Source organism: Panthera leo, chromosome B4 (assembly GCF_018350215.1).
Source record: "Panthera leo isolate Ple1 chromosome B4, P.leo_Ple1_pat1.1, whole genome shotgun sequence".
In the NCBI taxonomy this organism is placed as follows: Eukaryota; Metazoa; Chordata; class Mammalia; order Carnivora; family Felidae; genus Panthera; species Panthera leo.
The window spans coordinates 76,302,886-76,314,400 of NC_056685.1; the positions used below are offsets into that span (position 1 = coordinate 76,302,886).

Here is an 11,515-nt window from a genome sequence, read left to right on the forward strand (position 1 = left end):
GGTGCCCCAATTATGTTTTTTTTTTTAATTGAGTTGTATTCAAAATATATATAAAAAATCCTCACAAGTCTCTTATATATTATTTGCAAGTATTTTCTCCCATTCTATAGCTTGTCTTTGATGGTGACCGCTTTCTCCTGGATGACTTTTCCCTTTTTTACGATGCTCCTCCCTGCCCTTGCCCCAGCCATCTTGCACCTCTACTTCTGTGTGTATTTTAAAACTTAGCATGGTTTTGTAGGGTTGTGTATACACACACACACACACTTAAAAAAAAAATAGACATAGCACCATGTTCTTCTCACTGTTCTATACCTTTCTTTAGAAAAACAATTAAAAAAAAAAAAAACACCAAACCACAGACTTTATTTGGCTTTTACCAGTTTTTCCACTGATGTCCACTCCACTGATGTTTTCTAATCCAACATCTAGGATCCCACACTGTATTTAATCACCAAATCTCCTTATTCTCCTATGATTCATGATAGTTCCTCAGTCTTTGTCTTTCATGACCTTGACATTTTGGAAGGGAAGGGAATGGATCAGGTCAGTATTTTAGAGAACGTTCCCTTATTGGGGTTTGGTTGATGTTTTCTCCAGTTAGACTGAGGTTCTGAATTTATAGAAGGAATACCATAGAGGGTGCCCTTCTCAGTGCATTGTATCAGGGGTATAATGTTGCGACGTCTTATGACTGGTGAGGTTAACCTTGACCACCTGGTTAGACGGTATCTGCTAGTGGGTTTATCCACTGTAAAGTTACTATTTTTCCTTTTGTAATTAGTAACCAGTTTGGGGGGCAATACTTACTGACCATGCAAACACCCTGTTTCTTCTTAAATTCTCACCCACTAACTTTAGGATTCATCAGTGGATCTTGCTCGCAGCAATTGTTATAGCATTCTAATGATAATTTCTGATTGCCTTCATTCCTTACACATTTATTAATGAGAAGTTTTCTATAAGGAAAAGCCGTCCCTTCACTGCCACTGATTTACCTAATTACATATTTATATTAGCACAAACTCATGGATATTTTATTCTTTGGATTATAATCCAAAGAATATATATATAATATATAATAGTATCATCATTGACTTCATTGCTTAAATTCCAGCCTTGATCATGGAGAACTCTTTCAGGCTGGCTCCTGTATCCTTTCAACATGCCCCCATATAAAGAAAATGTATTTACTTAAAAAAAAACTTTTTTTTAACATTTATTCATTTTTGAGAGAAAGAGAGAGTGTGAGTGAGGGAAGGGCAGAAAGAGAGGGAGACAGACAGAATCCGAAGCAGGCTCCAGGCTCTGAGCTGTCAGCATAGAGCCTAATGTGGAGCTCGAACACATGAACCGTGGGATCATGGCCTGAGCTGAAGTCGGACATTCAACTGACTGAGCCATCCAGGTGCCCCGAAAATGTATTTACTTTTTAACATCTGCTTACTTTCTGGCACCATAAAATGTTCCAGACTTATCTTATATTTTCCCTGCCACAATCACTTTTCCAAGAAGCTCCACCAGAGCAATCATCTTTCTAAAACTGTAAGTCTAATTGTGTCCCTCCTGCCTCAAATCTTCCCATGACCTCTGAGTGCCTCGGGGACAGACCAAAGCCCTCGGCACAGTCCTGGAAGCCCTGCCCTGGCTCCAGAGCAATTCTCCTGAAAAGCTGTCCTGAACTGATGCTGCCCACATTGATCTGTCTTCTTGAAGTGCCTCCTGCAGGACCAACTGTACTGTGTCCTGTTCTCTAGTCCTCCCCTATGAGGAAGACGGGACTTCCCGGGCTATCAGAAGGCGAGCTCCCCGAGGAGCCCTGCCTACATAATTGTACCCCCACTTGCTGCCAGTGCACTGCTTCTGTCCACGAGGCCCTGAACCTGGTGATCTCCTTTCATTCCAGACAGAATAAGACCAGAAAGAAGAGATGGTGGGCTCATCAGGGTCTCTTCAAGACCCCCAACTGCACCCCATCCAAATGGCTCTGAGGGCCCATATGACAAACCATGCTGAGAGGTGAGGAAGGGACGGTTTCAGATTTGTCCCTATCCAAGCCCTCAACCCACTCCCAAGCCTCAGTGGTTCCCTCTGGCAAATGGGACTAATCTATTTATTTTGAGGATATTTCCAAACAGATCACTCAGTGGGAGTCACAACACTGGGTACTGGGGGGCCACTCAGAGAAGGATCAGTTCTTCTCACTTCTTGGGGCTTGCAGTCTGTTGGGGGACATAAGACATGTAGGTGATAGCTGTACTGTGAAGGAAGTCCCACGAGAGAATTTTTTTTTTTTGAGAACTTTAAAAACCAGAAGAGAAATATTGAGCTGCAGTTGAAACAGTTTTTTCAGAACTCAAGGCATCAAGTGAAGTGGGACTTTATAGACCCGTAGGGTTTAGGGACAAGGGAACGGCAAGGGGGTCATTCTAGGCAAAAGGCAGGCATGAACAGAAGAAGGCAGAAATCTGTGGGTGTGTACGGAAACAGAATGACTCAGTGCAGCTGGACTGAAGGGTATTTGAAGGTGAGTGTTTCCTGGTCCCCTGGCCCATGCCAGTTACTAACTCCTCTCCTATCTCCTGACCCAACAGCAGAGTCAGCATATTTTCAACACCCTGGGTGTAACCAGAGACACGTGCTGGGTCCCACAGGAAGAGCTGAGGCAGAGAGGCTCCTGGAGGCAGCAGTAGAGGCGACTGCTGAGTTGACTACTGGTACATCAGAGATCTGCTCTCAGGTCCAAGAGGAAAAGGGCCTGGGAGGCTGCATAGGCTGATGGCTCTCAGGCTGCACCTGCAGGCTCTACCCTCCCAGCCCCCAGGGCTGACCCCCCCAGCTTCCTCTCTTGGCCTCTTTCTTCAAAGGGAACAGGCTTTGGCCAGCCAAATGCCTTCCACGTCCAGGCGGCTTCAGTGTTGACTTCGTGGTTGCCATTTGGCCAGAGCGCGGAGGTGACCTCCTAAGCTACCAGCTCTGGCAAGAAGAAAGCAGCCTTCCTTGGGAACAAAAGTAACTCTGGCACACTCACAAACCCTCACTCTCTGCTCTTATTTGTGCCCACAAATGGGAGTGAGGCTTCCTGGATTCCGGTTCTGGCTCAGCCACACTGAATGACCCTGGGTGAAGCCTAGAACCCTTCTGGGACTCAGTTTTCCTATCTGTAAAATGGGATGAATTCTCTGACTTCTCTCCTCCTGCAGAACATAGAAGGATGAGATCATGTCTGGAAAGGGATTGCAGCTGAGAAGACAGGTCCCCTCATGTGGGGTAGGGGGTTGAAGGTGAGGAGCTTGGCAGGGCTTTTAGGAGAAGCCCTTGGCTTTGATTCTGCCTTCCTCCCACAGGGCCCACAGGCTTCTCAGGAAAGCAGGGGGTGGGGGGCGGGGAGTGGGGAGAGGAAGGGACAGCAAAGCCAAGAGCTTTAGCCTTCTTCTAGTCCCAGGGACAGGAAGTGAGGTGTCGTCTAGAGAGGAAGTGAGAAGCAAACACCCCCCAACTTCCCCTCAGCCTGCAGTGGAAAGGAAGGTTCCAGCTTCAGCAGCCTGCAGGCCCAGAGCTGGGGACAGAAGGCGGTGGGGTGGGGGTGGGGAGGAGGCCTTATCCATGCCATCTGACAGAGAAAGGGGTTTCTTGTTTTGGACATAATAAAAGTCAAGGGGCCCAGGACATCCCGCAGACTGGGAAAGAGGTCAAGCTGAAAAACCCAGCCTTCCAGGTCACGTGGCACCACATCGCAGTCCTGGGCCCAGACCCTTGCTCCCAGCTTCATACTGTGCCATACCATGTGCCCCGCCCCCCTCGGCAACACATGCACACTCCCACACACACCAAGGTGGACCAGGTCCTCTGATTACTGGTTCTTACAATATATGCCCTTTCCTTAGCACAACACTAGCACATGGTAACTGCTGGACAGAGCTTGAGAATTCCTCAGAGGCTGGTTTTGGCCTACACCTTGGCATCTGAATGAAGTTTAGTATACGAAGCTGAACAAACCCTGCTAATGGCCTGGGGCCAACTGGGGGGGCCCTGGGTGGGTGGTAAAGATCAGAAACCAGAGACCTGACAGAGATGGAAGGAAAAAACCCATGCACATTCAGATATTGCCAACAGGTACCAGATGAAGACAATATATGCTATCTGCTGTCTTTTGGGTAAGGGAAAAAACCCAAGAATACGCATTACATTCGTTTTGTGTATTCTTTTTTAAGTTTAATTTTTATTTTGAGAGAGAGAGAGAGAGAGAGAATGAGCAAGGGAGAGAATGAGCGGGGGAGGGAGAGAACAAGAGAGAGGGAGAGAGAGAGAATTCCAAAAAAGCTCTACCCTGAGCATGACATGGGGCTCAATCCCACAACCATGAGATCACGACCTGAGCTGAAAGTTAAGAGTCAGTTGCTTAACCAAATGAGCCACCCAGGTGCCCCTGCGTAAAGACATTCTTGAGGGCTATGTAAAAAATAAGTGATTATCTGTAGAGGAAAAGAGGGTGGAGGTGGGAGCACAATTTCTCAACGTATACCTTTTTGTACCATTTTGATTTTTGGACTATGTTAAAAATATGTCTAATGAAAAACTGCAATACAAAACTTAAAAAAAAAAAAGAAGGTATAACCACTTTCCCAAGTGATTTCTTTTTTTTTTTTTTTTTTAACTTTTTTAATGCTTATTTATTTTTAAGGCAGAGAGAGTGTGAGCAGGGGAGGGGCAGAGAAAGAGGGGGATACAGAATCGGAAACAGGCTCCAGGCTCTGAGCTGTCAGCACAGAGCCTGACACGGGGCTCGAACTCATGAACTGCGAGATCACGATCTGAGCCGAAGTTGGATGGTTAACCAACTGAGCTACCTACATGCCCCTCCCAGGTGATTTCTAAAGCTCATCCCAGCTGGGGATTATTAGAATGGGGAATATGGGGATATTCCCGTATTAGAAGTAGGGACCAGGTCCCTGGGACAAGGGAGTGGTGAGGAGATCTGGCTAGATGAGGCCAAAGGACACCAGTCTTCACTCCCTTTCTTCACTGAGCTAGGAGACAGGCCCTTTCACACCCAGGCTGTGGTGCAGCATGGTAGCACCAAACTATTCAGAAGGTGGTCAGGGCCGCCTCCTCCTGGGTTCATTCTAGATCACACAGGGCAGAGGCAAAGGTGGGAGGTTGGGCAAGGGGAGAGTTTGGGGCAGATGGGAGTACACTGGGGTAAATGACACCCGGGAGTACCTACGGCTGCTGCGGACAGGTTCTGGGGGTGTCTCAACAGGTCCTCCCATAAAAGGACCACCTGCAGCCCCCACATCAAGTCAGCTAGGGGTAAAATGAATCAGGCCACAGAACTGTGACTGCTGAGAATCCTAGGGCCACACCCCAGGAGTTCTGGGGCCCCTCACAGTCCCATCTAGGATCAACCTCATCATTCTACCCAGGGAGGGACAATTTCAAGCCCTTCATGACAGTGAGAACTGTAGACGAGTGCCCCAAGCAGCACCCACAACCACTCAAGCCTTGCAGGCATCAGCATGAGAAGCAGAATGGGGTCATCTCTCTTTTTAAAATATCTATCTATAGGGACCCCTGGGTGGCTCAGGAGGTTAAGCATCCATCCGATTCTTGATTTTAGCTCAGGTCATGACCTCACGGTTCAGGAGTTCAAGCCCCACATCAGGCTCCATGCTGATAGTGTGGAGCCTGCTTGAGATGCTCTCTCTGCTGCTCTCTCTTTCTTGCTCAAGCATAAATAAACTTAAAATTTTTTTAAGTAAAAGAAAAAATAAATAAAATAAAAAATACCTATCTATATGCATATAGATAGATATTTTTTAAATTTTTTTTTTTTTTTTACATTTTATTTATTTTTGATAGAGAGACAGAGCACAAGTGGGGGAGGGGCAGAGAGAGATGGAGACACAGAATCGGAAGCAGGCTCCAGGCTCCGAGCTGTCAGCACAAAGCCCGACGCGGGGCTCGAACTCACAAACCACGAGATCATGACCTGAGCCGAAGTCGGACGCTTAACTGACTGAGCCACCCAGGTGCCCGTAGATAGATATTTTTTAAAAGCTTGGTGAATACTGGAGAAATTCCAGAGCCCAAGGACAGCTATAAGGTCCAGGTAGTGTGCCTGGCTGTGCTCTTCTCAGAGGCTTTGTAGAAGCCAGCAGGATTTGTAGAAATCAGTAATAATAGCAATGATAATTCACCTTAATAACAGCCTGGCCTCCTCAGGCTTCTTTCATCTGTGTTAACTCCCAGAGCTGGGAAAATGGTAATTATTGAGCAAGTGCCACACCCCAGCTATGATGTGTTATTAATCCATCAGCACAGGCTGGGAAACTGAGGCCCAGGGAGGCTTTCCCCTCACACAGAACTAAGAATACAGGAGCTGAGGGCCACTGGGTAGTGAGGAACTGAAGGTGCTGGTTCCGTTCCTGCCGCGTTTTGGGCCAGGGCCTCTGATCTTGAATGTGTGTGGACACTCACTCTGCCAAAGTACTGCAAAGCAGATCAACAGCTGCTTTGAGCACCTCTGGATCTCCGCAACGCACACAGGCACTGCAGGGTAAGTGAGCGCTCAGCCCTCCCAACAGCCCCACACCGCGGGCGCCATCTGCAAAGTGGGAACAAGGGGCATCTTGCAGCTGGGAGGGTGGATCAGATCAGAAATATGTCTAGAAGTGGGGAGACTACTTCTCAGGGAGTCAAGCCCATCTCTGCAACCCCCTTCCAACTTTGGCACTGATTTCAAAATAACGAGACCCTTCTTATAGCAAGGTGGCGTGGTCTGTCACTGTTGTAGAAACCTGCAGAGGAGGTCCAGCTGGCCTGTGCCCTCCAGAAGGGCAGGGGAAGGTAGGCAAAGAGTCACAGACGACTAAAGATCTTTTCCCATCATGGCCATGGAGGGAAGCAGCAGAAGCTCAAATGAGGATGGGAGGGTCAACACAGAGGCACTGCCTGTGCGGAGCCATCCACAGCCTATGTGCCTGGTACTGTGAGAGATGCTGGGAACAGACACAATCTCAGCTCTGGGGAAACCGCAAGGGCCAAGCCAGGAGCAGCCAATGACCTTGTCCTCCAACCTTCCAGGGCAGGGCCTGGGGAAAAACATTAAGGGTGTTGCTCTAGGGAATTGGAAGTTATTTTTCTTCAGCATGTTAGAGCTGACCAGAGCCCCTGAGATAACACTCTGACCCTCCAAAAGTCCAGCTCTCCACAATCTCAGGTTCAAGAAATGCCCTCTCTGCTTTAAGTTTGGCCAGGCCCCTCATGCATGAGAAATTAAGGCAGGCTGGAACCATGTAAAACACTAGACCAGAGTCAGGAGCCCTGCCTCTGACACTCATCATTGCATGAATCACTTCCCCCTCTGGACTTCACAGTTTCCCCATTTTTAACACGAGGGCGTTGGACTAGATGTCTCTAGGATTCCTTCCAGCCTATGACTATGTTGTTTTGATGTGGTGGCAGATCCCAGGTTGATTTACATAAATTTGCATGTTCAATCAGAAATCCCAAACTCCAAGTATAGAAAATCCAATCAGTCCATTAGTGCAGCCAGACTAGGGCTGGAGGAGCCTGCCAGGTTCGGGTGAGGATTGTCAAAGCAGACTGTGGTAGTGGTGGTGAATTGGGGGAGGAGCCGGGGGAAGCAGGGCGAGAAGTGGCATTTGTTCTAAGGGATGCAGTTCTGGTGAGCCAGAGCTGACGGGGCCAGGGTCCCTTCTTCAGCTATCAGGCAAGGGTCCTTTTTCCTCCTGCTTCTAACGGGGCCTCTGGCTGGCCAGCCTCGGAGCCACACCCCAAGAGGAAACAGCAGCCTCTGCCTAGCAACAGCCGCATCCTTCACTCTGACAGGGACTCCACCATTAACCACTTTCTGGGAAACTGACCTCCCTGGGAGCTTCCATTCTCCAATCCAGGGACTCCTCGCAGTGAGGAAGGTTTCCTTGGGGTCTAACCTAAATACCTCCTGTTGTAGCTTCAATCCATGGGCAGCAGGGCCCAGGGAAGAGGGCTCCCCAGGCCCAGGAGAGCTAGCAATGCAGGAGAATGCGTCCCATGTCTAACCAATCCCACAGCCTCTCTAACTACCACCTCCTCTAACATCCCCCTTGGCACCTGGGAGATCAAGGATGAAAACAAACAAGGAAAACGTGAAGGCTTTGGCTCTTGGGCTAGAGAGCAAGTCCCAACCTGGAGAACCTGACTCCTGAGAAACTGTACCCCCAGGAGGGAAGGAGGCTGGGAAAGGTGGGGCTGGGGCAGTTTCTCCCTGCTGCTTGGCTGCCATGGAAGGGCTTGGGAGGCTGGCTGGACTGGATAAAGGCAGCAGGGAAGACTCCTTAAGCCCACTGCCTGGGGACTAGGTAGGGAAGAGGGGTGGGGGAGGGCACAGGTGAGGTGAGTAGGGTCAGGGAGTGAGATGGGCAACAGCAGCAGGGCTCTCGTCCTCTTCCCATAAGAGGGTGGATGAGTGTGCTGTGCTCCCTGGCTCAGATCCTAAAACAAGTCCCAACAGCTGAGATGCAAACTGTCTCCTGGGAATCTGCTTACCCTACTGGCCCTTGGCTGCCGCCCCTTCTCTCAACTCCTCCCCAAAGGCCCAACTCAAAGACTGGCCTGCCAGGATGTCTCAGCAGAGGCCTTGATGGGTGGGCCAAACCCCAGCCAACAAGAGTTCATACCCCAATCCACCAAGGGTAAGCAAGACAATGGCAGAAGAAGCAATTCTTCTCAGGCAGAATAAGGGAGTCTGCTCCTCTCCACCCCAAGGTTCCAGTCCTAAGCAACTATGACTTAGAACTGTATCACCCAACATCTACCCCTTCAAACTTCAAAGCCACCCTGCCAGAGGACCTTTCTACCTTTCAGATTCATTTATCAGTGGAACCACACAATGTCAAAAAGCGAAAGGGAATGTTAGAGCTCTCTAGTGCAATTGCTGAATTTTACAGATAGGAGAAAAAGAGCCCCAGAGAGGCAAGCTCTCTTGGCCAAAGTCACACAGCAAGCTGGGAAGAGAAGACACCAGTGCTTCTGACTCCCAGTCCACAGAGATAGCAGCCTGGTCCTCATATACATTGGTTTCTGCCTACTGTGGAACAGCCTTCTCTGCAGCCCAGGCCATCTGCCTCTCTAGGTTCCCACTCTGTTCCAAAGACCTAAACTGAAGAAAGATGCTGGAGTGCCTGAGCCACCTCATGCCGAGACGACAGACTTAGAAAACAAAGTTGAATTATGTGGGAATAGCTCCCCAGACAGGAATACATGTTTCTCTGAAGTAGGAAACCCACTAACCCTAGGCTGTTCACAGAAAGTCAGGGAACCAATACGAGAAGTGAATTTTGTGTCTCCCTTCTTGAAAGACCAGGGGTCTTGGAGTCAGCTGGCATAATGTCTTCCAAGAGAGGGTCTGCAACAAGACGACTAGGCTGGGTTCATTTTTTCCAAAAGTACTGTCCATAGAATGGTTAGACACTGACTCCCTCTCTCCTGTCCCCCAGGACCACCCCTGTCCCAGGCATCTTCCTCCAGCCACTACCTCTGGCAGACAGTTGTGCTTAGGCAAGAGGACCCGTGGAGAGGGCGAGGGTGGTTGGGAGGGAATAAGAGGGGTTTGCCTTCACAGCCAGGAACCCATCAGTGTAAGACCCCCCTGGTTCCTCAGAAAGGCGAGCATTTGCGAAGTAGCAGCTGGCAGGCTGGATGGATAGAGCTGAGAACCTGGAAAAACAGGCCTGCGGGAGGTGAGGGACCTTCGTGCCCTTGGGGCAGTGCCAGGACTGGAGACATGGGGCCTTGGGCCCAGAATAAGGAGAAGGGGGCTGGGGTTCGGTGAGCCGCTTTTCTAGTCGGCCTAGGCCAGGGGAGTGTCGGGCACAGATAAATTCTCTGCATTCTTCTGGCACCGCAGCCAGGACCCAGAGAGCCTTTTCTGCAGGCGCTGCCCTGGCCCCACACCCTGCCCAGCCCTTCTCCCTCCCTCAGTCTCTCTTTAGTGTTCAGCCTCCCGGCCCCCGCCTCCTTCCTTCCCGCAGCCCCTCAAAGCCACGGAAGGATTGTTCCTAGAGACCCTGATCTCTCCGCCTCTCCCCATCTTCCCCACGCCCTACCGCCCCAGGCCACGGGGACTGCAAGGAGGGCGAAGAGGAGCCCGGGGCTCGTCTCCGCGCCTGCGCTTTGGGGAGAGCCTCCCTCCCCCCTGCGCAACAACCCCGCACCGCTAAGCGGCACCCGGACAGTGGGATGCGGGTGGGGTGGGGTGCGCAGCTGGGGCAAGGTCAGTGCTTTCAAAGAGGGAGGGAGACCGGCCCCCGGAACATCCCCCTGTCCCGAAAGTTTCCCTTCCGGGGCCATGGAGTGTGCGCGAGGATGGCGCGGGGGGCGGTAGGGGGTGGGGTAGGGGTGGACAGAGTCGCAGCCGGACCCCCCACCCCCACCCCGGGACAGTGCGGCGGGAGGGAGGGGCAGGCAGCTAGGTCCGGGCAGGAAGGCGCGCCGCCCCCTCCGACCCAAGGCTGCCACGAGAGCCTTACCCTTCAAACCGCCCACCCCCAGCCCAGAGCTTACAGACCCTCCACTCGCCGCCTTTTAAATCCCAAGTAGGCCTGGAACTCACCGAAATGAGGTGCTGAACTGGGCCAGGGCAGGCCGGATCCGCCGGGTCCATGGCCGCGGCTCGGGGGCGGGGGGCAGAAGAAGGGGGGTGCTGGGGCCGCCTCTTGATGTCAAGGCTTTAAAGGGGCCAGTGAGCCCCGCCCCTCGCCGAGACCCCGCCTCCCTCCTTCCGCACAGCCAATCCACGTTCGCCCTGGATGCGCGCCCCTCCCAGCCCCCTCCAGATGTTCCCAGGACGAGAGCTAAGTCCGCCCGTCCGGAGAGCGCCGCTTCCGCCCCGGTGGGAAGGACCTCCCCTCCCCCTATAGAGAAACACTCTCCTCTGGCCCGGTGGGGTCCGGTTTGGTAAACCTTCCCGGTGCGGGGGGTAGAAGAAGCCGCGCTGGGCTGGGCGGGGGTGGAATGGGGGGCATCTACAGCACAGAAAACTAAGTAGGTACGCGCGGAGCCACGGGCATGCGCATCCGCTTCTGTGGGGCTGGGCGTGCACGTGTATGTGTGGTTGTGAGCCTTGGTGTTTGTAATTTGCCTTCCTGCTTACGTGTGGGGTGTAAGTCTATGGGAAGACGCTCGAGTGCCTCCTTGGCCTTAAATGCTCCCTCCTCACTTTTCCTCCTCCGGATCGGTATCGGGTCTTCCCAGTAATATGGAAAACTGGGCGTTGGGAACGGGCTCCACTCTTTAGAGTAGCGCTGATTTCCTCACTGGAAGAGGTTAAGGCTGAGCAGAAAAAGGATATAACCTTGTTCTCAGCCACTTGCTATCTCGGTGGAGACAAGTAGAACTACCCTCAGGCTTAAAAGAAGAAAGCAAACACCCACCTAGGCCCCTGCAGGGCCTCAGAGCTCCCTTCAGTATCATTCTCATTGGTGCTGGATTAAACATCTATTTGCCCTTG

General features: G+C 51.3%; 1 protein-coding gene across 8 annotated transcripts in view; it reads right to left on the reverse strand.

The window, feature by feature from the left end:
• NCKAP5L (NCK associated protein 5 like) overlaps window positions 1-10,707 on the reverse strand; it is a 33,190-nt gene extending 22,483 nt beyond the window's left edge. For all 8 annotated transcript variants that reach the window (XM_042946457.1, XM_042946460.1, XM_042946461.1 and 5 more), the window contains exon 1: window positions 10,619-10,707. The gene's annotated coding sequence lies outside the window, so the exon portion shown is untranslated. The remainder of the gene's footprint in view (window positions 1-10,618) is intronic.
• Between the last annotated feature and the right edge of the window lie 808 nt (window positions 10,708-11,515).